General features: G+C 41.3%; 1 long non-coding RNA gene across 1 annotated transcript in view; it reads right to left on the bottom strand.

Moving 5' to 3' along the window:
* Positions 1-3887: 3887 nt before the first annotated feature.
* Positions 3888-13360, bottom strand: part of LOC140694914 (uncharacterized) — a 55309-nt gene continuing 45836 nt past the window's right edge. Inside the window, exon 7 of the long non-coding RNA XR_012070578.1 lies at positions 3888-4139. This is a non-coding gene — a long non-coding RNA (uncharacterized lncRNA). The remainder of the gene's footprint in view (positions 4140-13360) is intronic.

Below are 13360 nucleotides of genomic sequence, written 5' to 3' on the forward strand. Positions count from 1 at the left end.
GCATTTTTTAGTTTACATATATGTACTAATTACTCTTTCTAAGAACAGATTAGAAATTTAGATTTTTAAAATTACAGTTACCAGAGGAATAAGGACATCTACAAAAGAATAATAAACAGAATATGGTAATCCAATCACAAAGGACAGTCAGATGTGCTTACATATATTCAAGAAATCAAAATATTTAGTTCATTTGTGGTCTTATCATTATTGCTATTAAGTTTAGATTTCCCATAAATGAAGTCATGTGGCATTTTTCTTTCTCTTTCAACCCCAGTTCACTTAGAATGATGGTCTTCAGGTCCATCCATGTTGCTGCAAATGGCATCTTTTATGGCTGAATAGTATTCCATTTTATATATGTATCAGCTCCTCTTTATCCAGTCATGTGCTGGTGGACGTTTGTGTTGTTTACATGTTCCTTGTTCTATGTCCCTTCTGGCAACAATTACGGATTTTAAATATTTTCCACTTTAAAATCCTTCCTGAAGGAGATGTGGTAACTGGAATCAAAAACAGTTACAGCACAGGGTGGTGTGTGATGGGCCCTGGGGGCTTGGTAGAAAGGTTGGCAGTAAGGATTTCAGATTCTTATCAAGTGATTCCACCTCTTGTAGCCCTGCTGACTGCCTCTCTCACGGCCTGCCCTACAAGTCTGACCAGTCCCTTCTATGAATCCTACTGTATTGTGCACAAATTTGTCCAAATTGTGTCATCCAGCAGGGACCTTAAGTGAGGCACCCAAGCTCCTGTGTTGTTTTCTTTCATCAGCCCTTAAACTTCCTTGGGAGCCAGGACTGTCTCATTGCCCCAAGGATCCCTAATGCCTAGTGAGATGCCTGATACAGATGGTACTTAACGAGCACATCGGTCAAATGGAAAAACCTGATTAAAGGAAAGGCCCTCATTTTTCAGACATGCCTACCTGAGTACATAGGGTAAAATGACATGTCTTCTTGGATTTGCTGTCAAATACCTCAACAAAGGACAAATAAAAGAATGAAGGTCTGAATAAAGGAAATATGGAAAAGTTTGTGAATTCCTTAATCTGGGTGATGGGCTTACTCTACTATACTTACTGATGTATACTTAAGTTAGTTTATAATTTTACTGTCATTAGCGGAATAGCAAGTATTAATACTTATTAATTGAAATCCTTAGAACTGACCAAACTTACCCCACACAAAATCCTTAATATCCAAGTAGTCTGTCTTACAGAAATCTTTTCCCACAAAGACAGGAAAAAAGGGAAAGGCAGATCCGTGCAGTATTTCCACATTGTCAAAAGACCAAAGGCCGACACAAAAGAAGAGGTTGCAGAAAAGATAAAGAGGCTGAAATCAATGTCCGGAAAACCTAGCTAAGAATCCTAAATAGCCGAACTTAACTAACCTCAGCACTGCCGCATCAAGAATGGAGCAAATAGCACCTAGTGGATTTTATTTTTATTAAATAAATAATGATCCAGTTCCTACCACAGGCAATTATGATAAGACTGAGTATAAGTTCCACCAACAAATAGTGTACAAATCATAATTTCTACTTGATTCAAACTGCTTCTTCTATAAAATTTGAATCTTTTTATTCTTAAGACAGATTTGTGGCATATGACCTAGTGATAAAATTTTCAACTGGCTTGTATTAAAAAAGTTCACCATAGTGAGAGTTTATTACATCAGCTATTCCTTTTTGGGAAACCCATGTGCCTTGTCACTCTCTTTCATAAGATTTTCTGTGGAAAATTCCATCCTTCATTCAGGAAAAGGCTGAACAATATATCTCATGGAAAACCGTCATAAACTGCAACCCAAGAAAATGAAAATGACACTGAGCATCCCGTGAAGCCGGCAGACACACACAGCGCACGGCTGTGTTCCCGCCTAGACTTTCTGTAACCAGCAGGGAAAATTTGCATTTAAAGAACTAAACATAAACACTTTTCAGGACCTGAGCACACAATTTTCATTTCAGGGTTTAATGGGCTTCCATTTAATTCTATGAGCAATGTATAAAACAACAGAACAACAGCTGAGATAGGGTTTAAAGTAACTTTTATGTCTTAGTGAAAATAAAGCCAACTGATAGTTATCATTTTTACTTTATTTGATCTCACTCTCTTACTTTACCTCCCCAACCTCCTCCACAAAATGATGGTGAACATCCCCTCCTGGTTCAGAAGGCGAAGTAGAAAGTACCAATCACATGGAGGTGAGATTTGTTGTTTTGTTTTTCAAAACAAACAAGTTTCATTCATGTGATTTAATAATTAAAATCAGAAACAAAGTCTACTCAATAAATGGCAGCCAACACATGTCGTTATAGCTGCTCATCAGGTTTGGCCCCACGTTACACACTTTTACATGGACATGTGCCTTGTGCTTTCATGGGAAACTGTGAGTGGGGACAGGGCCTCTGCTCTCACAGGGCACACAGCCTGGTGGGGGAGGCGGTGTTCAATCATTGCCCTTTTCTCTTTAATGTACTTTCAAATTATGGGAAATGCTATTTAAAAAGAACAAAATGAGTCAATGAAAGTGAAAAATACAAGGACAGTATTTAGGCTGAGGGAAGACAGGGAACCTCTATGAAGAGCTGAAACTCCACTGAGACCCAAAGGACAACTCCGGTGCTACAGGTGAAGGGCAGGGACACACTGATAAAGGGCTGACATCCAGAATATACCAAAACTTCTTTAAACTCAACAAGAAGGATGAATAACCTGATTAAAAAATGACCGAAATGCCTGAACACACACCTCATCAAAGAAGAAATCTAGATGCCAAAGAAGTCTATGGAAAGATGCTCCACAGCATCTGTCATCAAGGGGATGCAGATTGAAACAGCGAGGTATCACTGCACACCTGTCAGAACTGCCAAAACGCAGAACACTGACAGCACCAAATGCTGGTGAGGTTGTGGAGCAACAGGAAATCTCATACATTGTTGGTGGGAATGTAAAATATCCCAGATACTTTGGAAGATGGTCTGGCAATTTTTTACAAAATTAAACGTACTCCTAACATATGATCCGGCAACTGTGCTCCTTGGTGTTTACTCGACGAAATGGAAACTTATGTCCACACACAAATCTGCATACAGATGTTAATAGCAGCTTTATTCATAATCACCAGAACTCAGAAGCAAATAAGCTGTTCTTCAGTAGGTGAATGGATAAACTGTGGTCCATGCAGAAAATGGACTATTATTGGGTGCTAAAATGAAATGAGTTATCAAGGCATGGAAAGACACAGAGGAACCTTATATGCATATTACTAAGTGAAAGAAGCCAATCTGGGAAGGTTCTGCAACTGTCTAATTGCAACTGTATGGTGTTCTGGGAAAGGGAATACCACAGAGACTTAAAGATCAGTGGCTGTCAGAGGCTAGAGGGGAAGGAGCAATGAATGAGGTGCAGCACGGAGCATTTTAAGGTCACTAAGACAGACGACTCTGTATGATGATGTGATGGTGGATACATGTCATTGCACATCTGTCCAAACCCACAGAGTGCGCACCACCAAGTGTAAATCCGAGTGTCAAGTATGGGCTCTGGGTGATGATGACTTGTCAGTGTAGGTTCAACCATTGTCACAAATGCACGCTCTGGTGCAGGTGTCAATAGTGAGGAGGCTGTGGGGACAAACTATAGTTCATACACCCTATCCAGCCCCAGCCACTGCTGTTAATAAAGCTCTGTGGGTGTGTGGACTGTCCGGCTGCTCTGGCGTCTGAACAGCAGAGCTGAGCAGCTGCACCAGAGATCAGGAGGTTTGCAGACCCTGAAATATTTACTCCCAAGCCGTTGACAGAAAAAGTCTGCTGAGCCCTGTTCTAAACGAATCAAAATTCACCCTGATAAGACAGAACAGCAGGGCCCAAACCAGGCATGGTTAATGAGATTGAAGCAATGTTTTAGTTCCAACACCTTTGCTGAAGTCCTGCAGGTCCAGCGACAGAATGTAGCCAGGAACCGTCTGCAGGAGGAGGCGGGAGCAGGCCTTCCCGCCAGGCTCCGGGATGCCGGGGGCCACGCGCCGCAAGGGGGCCACCCGCTTGAAGGAGGCGGACTTGCAGTGGAAGCCGATCAACTCATAGAGCTCGGAGAGGAGGCTGCACTGCTGAATTCTCTCCTCGGAACGCTGAAGCACAGGGAGAAAAGCAACAAGCTTCTGAAAGAAACATGTCAGTGAAAAAAGACACGTAAAAAGATTTTCCCATAAAACAGAGACCCGATGACACAGGAAGGAAGAGGAAGGCTGACTCAGTGCCCTGACGGGACCGGATGCAGAAATGCAGGGAAGCAGCGCTGTGCAGAAGATCCAGACCCCCTCCGGGCCCCACCTCTCCGCGTTCCGCCTGTCCATTTACTAGAAAGGCCCGTATTCCCTGAAATAGCGGAATCTCCTACCTAAGCATGGGACACCGAGAAGGGAAAGAGGAAAAGGAAGGGAAAGAAAAGGAACAACAGTTCATCTAGACCCTAGGGTTTGGGCGGGACTTTCACCAAACACACAACCTCTCAAAGCACAGAGCGCACAGTGAGAAGCTGACAGTGTGACTGCGACTTCTTCTCCTTAAGCACCAGCTACCTGCCAGCACACGCTGCACCTGTTACTGAATCATTACAATCATCTCAGAAACTATTACTACCCGGCTCACAGGCAAGGAAATCTGAAACTCGGGGAGGAATTATTATCATCCTGGACAAAGTCCCACAGACCAGAAGTGTCAGAGCCTCTGGCAGACCATGGACTAAAATGCTCCTCATCACCACGGGCCCTGAGCCTCAGGCTGAGGCCACGTCAGGTCTGCACGGACCCAGAGCACAAGTCTGTGGGACAGGGAATGCTCCCACTCGAAGTGCCAGGCGAAGACCCTCAGGAAGCTATCTAATGAAACCAAATCCCCAAACTCATTTCCAACCCACTGCTCTGTCCGGGAGGACTGCTCAGCCCATCTGTGCTGTCACCTGTGCACAGGCTGAGCAAGGGGCCCAGACAGGGACGTGACGTCCCAGTGGAAGTGGCTCGGAGAACACTTCTTCACAGGACAGACTCTCCCGGCTTCCAACGCTAACTCTTCGTTCCATTTCCAACTGGAAAGGAAGTTTAGACTTGCTTTCCTCTCCAGAAACAAAGAGAGTGTTAACATCAGCGGGAAACTCAAGACTGAGGAAGAGTCTCCAGGCCATTTGGAAGGATAGGCCGGGGAGAGAACAGAGACAGGGATCAGAAAGACCCGTGTTCCAGTCCAAAGTCTGCACGTCACTCGCTTTGACAGTTTCCTTTTTAATGCAGGTGATAAAGTCTAATTATGATTGTTGGGAAAACTAAATGAAATAACGTATTCCACTAGCATAGGTGTAAAATCCTCCATGAGTGTTCCAGAAATGGACGTGATCGTGGTTAGTTACTGTCTGCCAAGTCTTGTGTTCTAAGCTCACATCACCCAACCAGAGATGTGCCAGAGAATGCCTTACCAGCCAGCAGCCTTCTCCAACTTGGAAACTCACAGTGTCCGAAGAGCAGGCAGTGGTGGATATTTTGGGGCACTCTGGAGGTAGCACTCCAGTGATGACTTTAAAAAGCTGGGGAGAATTTAGGGGACCATACAGTTCAAATACAGAAAACTCATTCCATGTCTACAAATATTCATCTCTAGCCATGATGATTCAGAGAGGAAATACACATTCAAACGTACATCATTTTCCCACATAAGTGCATCAAAACAATTTGGAAAGAATGTAACTTTCTTCTCTAGATCACACAGTGGGGATTACAAGGTTTGTACTGACAGCCCTACTTGTAAGTCATCTGCAAACGTAACTGGGTCCACTACCAGTCATCATCATTCGAAGAGAAGGATGGAAAAGAGCAAAGCCAAGCTAATACGCTCCAGCCTTTTGTTTGGTTACGATGTCACAGAGGAGACGGACAGCTCAATAAGGAACCACTCTGCCGTGATCACGGAGCCTGGGAGCGGGATGGGCGGCAAGATGTATGATGCACCAGTAGCTGTGCCGCGCTTCTAGGCAGGTACCAAGACTCACCTCGACAAGATATCAAACGTTTATACCCACGTCCTCATCACCTGACATGTATTAAAGAGAAATGAAAACATATAAAAGGCCAATACCCTTGGTTGGTACACCGTCCAAAGAGCAAAGTCACAGTTTGACAACTGGCCATCACGGTTCCCTGGGATTCATTCTTGGAGAACCTTAAAAGCCTCTCCTCTGTCCTCAAGAAGTGCTGCATACTTGTCCTATCTTTGGCTCAGGGATACAGCACGTTCACGTGGACTTTAATGCCTGCACAGATTTGACTGTCTTTCTCCAGTTTCACTTGTCCATTCTGAAGAGGCCTGAGTTAAGTCCATCTTCCATAAGATCAACTCCCTCCAGTGAGAACTCAACGAGCCTGCAATTACAAGCCAACTGAACAGGACTGTCCTCAGCTAAAAATATCTCCCACCCTTCATTGCTTTCATAATCTCCTCTCCTGGCTAATTGCAACAGACCAACAACACCCTCCACCAAGTTCCCCAACTATGTCAAATAGAAAGTAAGGTCCATAAAAGAGGAGACAACTCCAAAGTCACCTCTGAATTCCTAGCATATAATAATGTCAATAAATAGAACTATGATTATTGCTTCTTTCCTTTAAAACCTTTCTGGTTATTTAAGTGAGACCATGGAAGGGAGGTATTTGGGTCCAGTATCTTGATATAGAAGACTCTGGAGGCCTTTTTCGGAATGGCGGTCCACTGAATCTTCAAAACACAACTTTTCTTTCCGGGAGGAGCTGAGATTTTCTATCAGGAGTTTGTGGTCACTCTCATGCCATAACAGCTTTAAACTAAATCCTTACTTTGTATATGTTATTTTTCCCCTCTTCGAAAAAAATTGACTTTCCTTATTTCCTTGCCTTGAGGAATGTATTTTTTCTTTTATTTCAAATTCACCCTTTTGTAAAGCAGGATTCTCAGGATGTACTTGGCCTTACATAAGAACAGCCATCCAACACCCAGTGTGAGAGGCCTCGGGCTCACCTCCTGCCTCCTGCCAGGGCAACTGAATCTCAGTTCAGGAGCCAACCTGCACCCCAGGGCTTCTAAGGCACACATATCTCCCAGAATCCCTACTTTCTGGTTTGCTTTGGCTTCTGAGGATTTCCCCTCATTTTCTTGACAATTAGCCTTGCAGCTTGAAAGATGAAGAAGGAAGGTTTTATTTCTTAATATGCATTTTAAGGAACTTATGTAATGAAGGTTTTCACGAGTTTTTAGAACCCTCCATCGCCGAGACAGAAAGCATACTAGATATTTTCTAAATTTAGCTATCATGTGCATCTTTTCTTTGCTTTTGTTTTCTTAACTGCTAACAGACATTTTTTAATTAAAAAATAAATTAAGGCCGCAAATAGGACAGAAAATTGAAGGGGCAAACAATATTAAAGGGCAAAGACAGAAAAATGATAAGTACTCTACAAAGTTAATAGAATACATACACTATGGATCAGATCAGCAATTCTCAGTAACAGCTAATTGAAACCTGACCATGAGGTAAAACGTCTCTCCTGTCAGGAGATGGCCAACACAAAATAGAATTAAACCAACAAACTAAAATTCTAAGTCTGGCGAGGTATAGAAGTCTACCAGCTAAATGTGTCCTCTTCTGGAAAAGAGGGAGAATCACCAGCTCTTTTCTGTGGAGCCTGAGCCCAGGGAAGGGCGGTGAAGTGAGCTCTGTAAGTTCCCAGTTAGCAAAGTGAGTGATGAATAAAGAGACGTGAGCTTTGATGACAGAGATGATACTACTATTCACTTGTCCTGTCAAGTATGACTTCATACTCAGTGATCAATACTTGGGCGTCCTCAGGGATTGAGATTATAGGAAAATGCACAGCCCGGGCCCAGACCTCCTCTGTGAGCTCGTGACACTGCACTTAGATATCTCAAGGGTACCTCCAACTCCACCTGTAAAGAGCTGACTTCACGGTGCTCCTCCAATAGCCGTCCTGCCCAAGGCCCCTGGTCTGGGGGCAAGATCTCCCTGCCTCTCCCAGCTCAGGCCCATCACTCACAAATGTGACTGGACCCCTCTTTCAGGGCCCAGATATCCTCAGTCACCAAGTCCCACCACCCACAACTGACTTACTCACTGGCACTCACTCAGCACTGACTCTGTGCTGCGGACCACACTGCACACTGTGCACAAGTTGTCTCACTGGATTTCCACAGCAGTCCTGGGAAGTCGGTACATCATTGCTTCAATTGATTAGGTAAATTGTTTCACTTCCTTGAGTGCGTCATCCAAAGTGTCACGGCTACTGAGCCACAAACCTGGGACTGAAAATCACTTGAAAACTGAACACTGCTACACCTCACAGCCACCGTACTCTGACTCATCACATCATCTCCTGCCGAGCCTTCTAAATGTTTCTAAGCATTCTACAAGACAAAAGTGACCTACGAGAGCACCCCACTCCCCTACATAAAATCTGTCAATGACGGTCCACTGCCTTTAGGAGAATGCCCCAATGGGCCTGAGCATAGCCCAACAGCCCGGCATCTGCGTTCCCTGCTCAGCCACGCCACCTCACCCACCACGTAGTTCTACATGTGCCGTGTGCAGACAGGGATGCTGATTCTGTTCAACCCGGGGCTCGTCTCACTCAAACAATGATCACCCTCTTCAGTGGTCACCCTCTTCAATGCTGACTCTCAGAAAAATGTTTTCTCAGGATGAATCAATATCTTTTTCTTTACAACTTTCCATCATTGATAATGAGCTCCCCACAAAAGAGAGAAGACTTAATCCTCAGTCTCCTTATCTGTAAAGTGCGAATAACAAGGAACTATGAAAGGTTTTAAGAGAAATAATTTTCATGTGAGGCTGCGGGACAATTCCCAACATACAGTAAGCACTCAATATGTGCTTTATTAATATTAATAAAAATAGATTCCATTCTAGCAACCTTCAATCACTGCTTTATGGCTTTGTCCATAAGACCACCAACAAACTGTTGGGCGAACCGCTTTGAGCAGATCAGCATAAGCGTACTGGGAGAGGTAAACGCTGACTCCATTTACAGCTGCAGCCACCCAGCACTACGGGGCGGGGGCAGTTTGCTCAAACTCTTACATGTTGCTTTAGCATTTAGTTGTAGCTATTGAATAAAGACAGGTATTATTTAGTCAAAGCTACTGAAACATAAATCTTCAAAGATTGATGCAAATTAGGTTTCAAGTACAACACACACACTAGAAATTACTTGAAAATTTTACTCTTAGATCCTCTGCACATCAAAAGGGCATGTTCTTAATGTATTTGACTAAATACACTGAAAGGATTATTTAAAAGTAATTAAGATGAACCATCCTGAATAACCTCAGTATCATCTGCACAAAGCCCCACCCAAGGGTCTCATTTCTCACGTCCACATAGGTGTTCAGGCAGCTTAACCTAGGTCTTGGTTTCTTATAACACAGGGATGGGAAGAATTGTGGATAGATTTATGTAGCAAATACAAACCTAGGGTATTTGCTGTGAAGGAATCCTAGAAATAAATAAATTGATATATAGTCCCACCCTTAGGAAGCTCAGCCTTTCCATTTACAACAGCATTAAAAATAAAATGAGAGATACGTTTAACAAAATTTTACAAGATTTATACATTGAAAATTTTGAAGTATCACCAAAAAATATTTAAAAGATCTACATATATGGAAGGCATCCCATGTTCATGTAATGGTAGACAATATTGTCAAAAATGTTAAGACTCCTCAAAGTGATCTACAAATTTAATGGAATCTCTATCAAAATTCCAGCTGACTTCTTTCTAAAAATTGAAAAATTGTTCCCAAAATTCATATGGAAATGCAAGGCGCCCAGGTCAGCCAAAACTATCTTGAAAAAGAAGAGCAAAGTTGGAGGACTCACTCAAAGGTTACTACAAATCTATAGTACTCAAGTCATTATGGTACTGGCATAAGTTTGGATGCATAAATCAATGAGACTCAATAAAAAATCCAGGGGGAAAACTTACATTTACAGTCAGTTTTCCACAAATTTGCCAACAACACTCCATTGAAAGAATAGTCTATTCAACAAATGGTGCAGATACACCTGGGTATCTGCAGGCAAAAGAATGAATCTGGAATCTGGACCCCTGTATTTTATATAACAAATAAATATTAATTCAAAATGGATCACAGACAGAAACGTAAAAACTAAATGTATAAATTTTCTAAAAGAAGACATAGTATAAATCTTTGTGGTCGTAGTAAAGGCTATGGCTTCCTGGATACAATACCAAGGGCACAAGTAATTAAAAAAAAAAGCAGATAAAATTGACTTCATCAAAATTAAAACCATTTGTTACAAAGGACATAATCAAGAAAGTGAAATGAAAGAGGAAGGGGGTAGCTCAAGTGATAGAGTGCGTTCTAGACAAAAATAAGAACAAAGAAAAAATCTAATTACCTCCCCTATAAAGAAATTGTTTTAATGTTTAAAAAAATTACAGTGAAACGACAGTCTGCAGAATAGGAGAAAAATTTTGCAAAGCATATATCTAATAATAGGCTAGTATCCGGGATATAAAACAAATGCTTACAACTGAGCAATACTAAGAAAATCGACCCAATTTTTAAATTTGCCAAGGATTTAAATAGATACACAGTTGGCCAATAAGCATATGAAAAGATGCTCAGCATCAATAGCGAAATCTAAATCAAAATGAGATCTCATTTTACACACACTAGGATGGTTATAACCAAATCACAGACAGTAACAAGTGTCGGTCAGGAGGCAGAGAAATGGGAACCCTCAATACACAGTCGTTGGAAAGCGGCAATGGTGCAGCTTCTTTGGAAAAGCCTGGTGTTTCCTCAAAAGATTAGAGTCATATGGCTCAGCAATTCCACTCCTACATATAGAGTCATCCCTCAGTATCCTCGGGGGGTTGCTTTCAGGAACACCCCACCCTGGATACCATAATCCAAGGATGTTCGAGTCCCTTTACAATCAGCCATCTCGATCCATGAAGAGGAAACTACAGAAGTGGCAGGCCAACTGTACAGCCAACAGAATGAAAAGATATTCTCACAAAATCTTTCACATCAATCTTCATAGCAGTGTCATTCTGAGTAGCCAAAAGTTACTAACAATATCCATCCATCAATGAACGGATAAACAAAATTACCAAGAATAGTCCGACAAACTTTTTGTCATTGAATCTTTCCCAAAGGAGGTGAGAACATACAATGGAGTAAAGGCAGCCTCTTCAGCAAATGGTGTAGGGAAAACTGAACAGCTGCATGTAAATTAATGAAGTTAGACTACTCCCTCACAGCATACACAAATATGAATTGAAAATGGATAAAGACTTAAACATGTAGACAAGAGACTATAAAACTTTTAGAAGAAAACATAGGCAAACATGTGACATATATCTCAGCAATGTTTTCCTAGAGCAGTCTACTCAAGCAATAGAAATACAAGCAAAAATATACAAGTGGGATCTAATTAAACATACAAGCTTTTGCACAGCTAAGGAAACAGTAAGCAAAACTAAAAGACAATCTATGGAATGGGAGAAAATAGTTGCAATAAATGAAACTGACAAGGGCTTAATTTCCAGAATATGTAAATAGCTTTTATACTTAATAAGAAAGAAAAACAAACAATTCAATTCAAAAATGGGCAGAAGTCCTAAAGAAACATTTCTCCAATGAGACATACATATGGCCAATAGGCACATGAAAAAATGCTCAATATCATTATCAGCGAAATGCAAAACAAAAGTTCAATCAAGTACCAACTCTCACCAGTCAGAATAGCCATCATTCCGAAGTTCACAGACAATAAATACTGGAGAGGCTGTGGAGAATTGGGAACCCTCCTACACTGTGGTGGGAATGCAGTTTGGTGGAGCCATTGTGGAAAACTGTATAGAGGTTCCTCAAAAGACAAAAAATTGACCTCCCATATAACCCAGCAATCCCACTCCTGGGCATATATCCAGAAGGAACCGTAATTCAAAAAGACACCTTCACCCCAATGTTCACAGCAGCACTGTTTACAATAGCAAGACATGGAAACAACCTAAATGTCCAGTGACAGATGACTGGATAAAGAGGTTGCAGTATATTTGTCCAATAGACTACTATTCACCCATAAAATAATAATAAAATAATGCCATTTGCAGCAACAAGAATGGACCTAGATAATGTCATTCTAAGTGAAGTAAGCCAGAAAGAGAAAGAAAATTACAATATGAGATCGCTCACATGTGGAATCTAAAACAAAACAAAACAAAACAAAAAAACCAAAGAAACAATAAGATAAACTTATCTACAGGACAGAAACAGACACAGAGACACAGGAACCAAACTATGGTTACCAGAGGGGGGAGGGTGTGGGAAGGAAGAAATTGGGAGTTCAAGATATGCAGATACTGAGTATGTATAGAATAAACAGCAAGATTACACTGTATAGCACAGAATATATTTAATATCTTGTAGTAACTTATGTTCAAAAAGATTATGAAAATGAATACACGAATATTCCTATACAACTGAAGTGTTATGCTGTACACAAGAAACTGACACAACATTATAAACTGGCTAGACTTCAATGAAAACATTTATAATAGACCAAAAACGAAAAAAAAGAAAAAGGATATTATCAAACAAAAAGAATAAAGTACTGATTCAGGCTGCAATATGGATGAACCTTGAAACTTTATACTAAAATAAGCCAGACACAAAAGGCCAAATAGTGCCCTTTAAGGTGAACAGTATCTAAGCGTTTATTGTACTACTTCTGTAAATTTTCCGTAGGTTTGGATTCTATCAATATCAAAATAAAATGTATTATTCATTAAAAACATAAAACACTTCCTCACAGGAGGGCTTTAATTGTTAAATGCAGAAATGCATGTAAAGCTTTGGAACAACATTTTGCACGTCCACAGACAGTCAGTATTGTCACTGCCACTCAGAGGGTGGTGCCAGCGCTGATGAGAGCTGCCTCCACTCGCTCCCCTGTAGACAGTAGTGAAGACCTGTGGTCTGACAGGCAGGGTTTGCGTGAACCTGAGTCAGACACATTCACGTCCCAGACTCTGCGTTACCCAAATTTCTTATACAAACTGCAACATGAAATGTAAACACGCTAGAGGGATGTATCATACAACACAGGGAATACAGCCAATGTTCTTCAGTAACTATAAATGGAGCATCTATTGTACAGCTGAAACATATCATATATTAAATCAGCTATATCATTATAAAAAATTAAAAACTATTTTAAAAATGTTATCACTGTAAATAACCAATTCGGTTTTTAAGTAAT

This window comes from Vicugna pacos, unplaced genomic scaffold (genome assembly GCF_048564905.1).
Source record: "Vicugna pacos unplaced genomic scaffold, VicPac4 scaffold_111, whole genome shotgun sequence".
NCBI lineage: Eukaryota > Metazoa > Chordata > Mammalia > Artiodactyla > Camelidae > Vicugna > Vicugna pacos.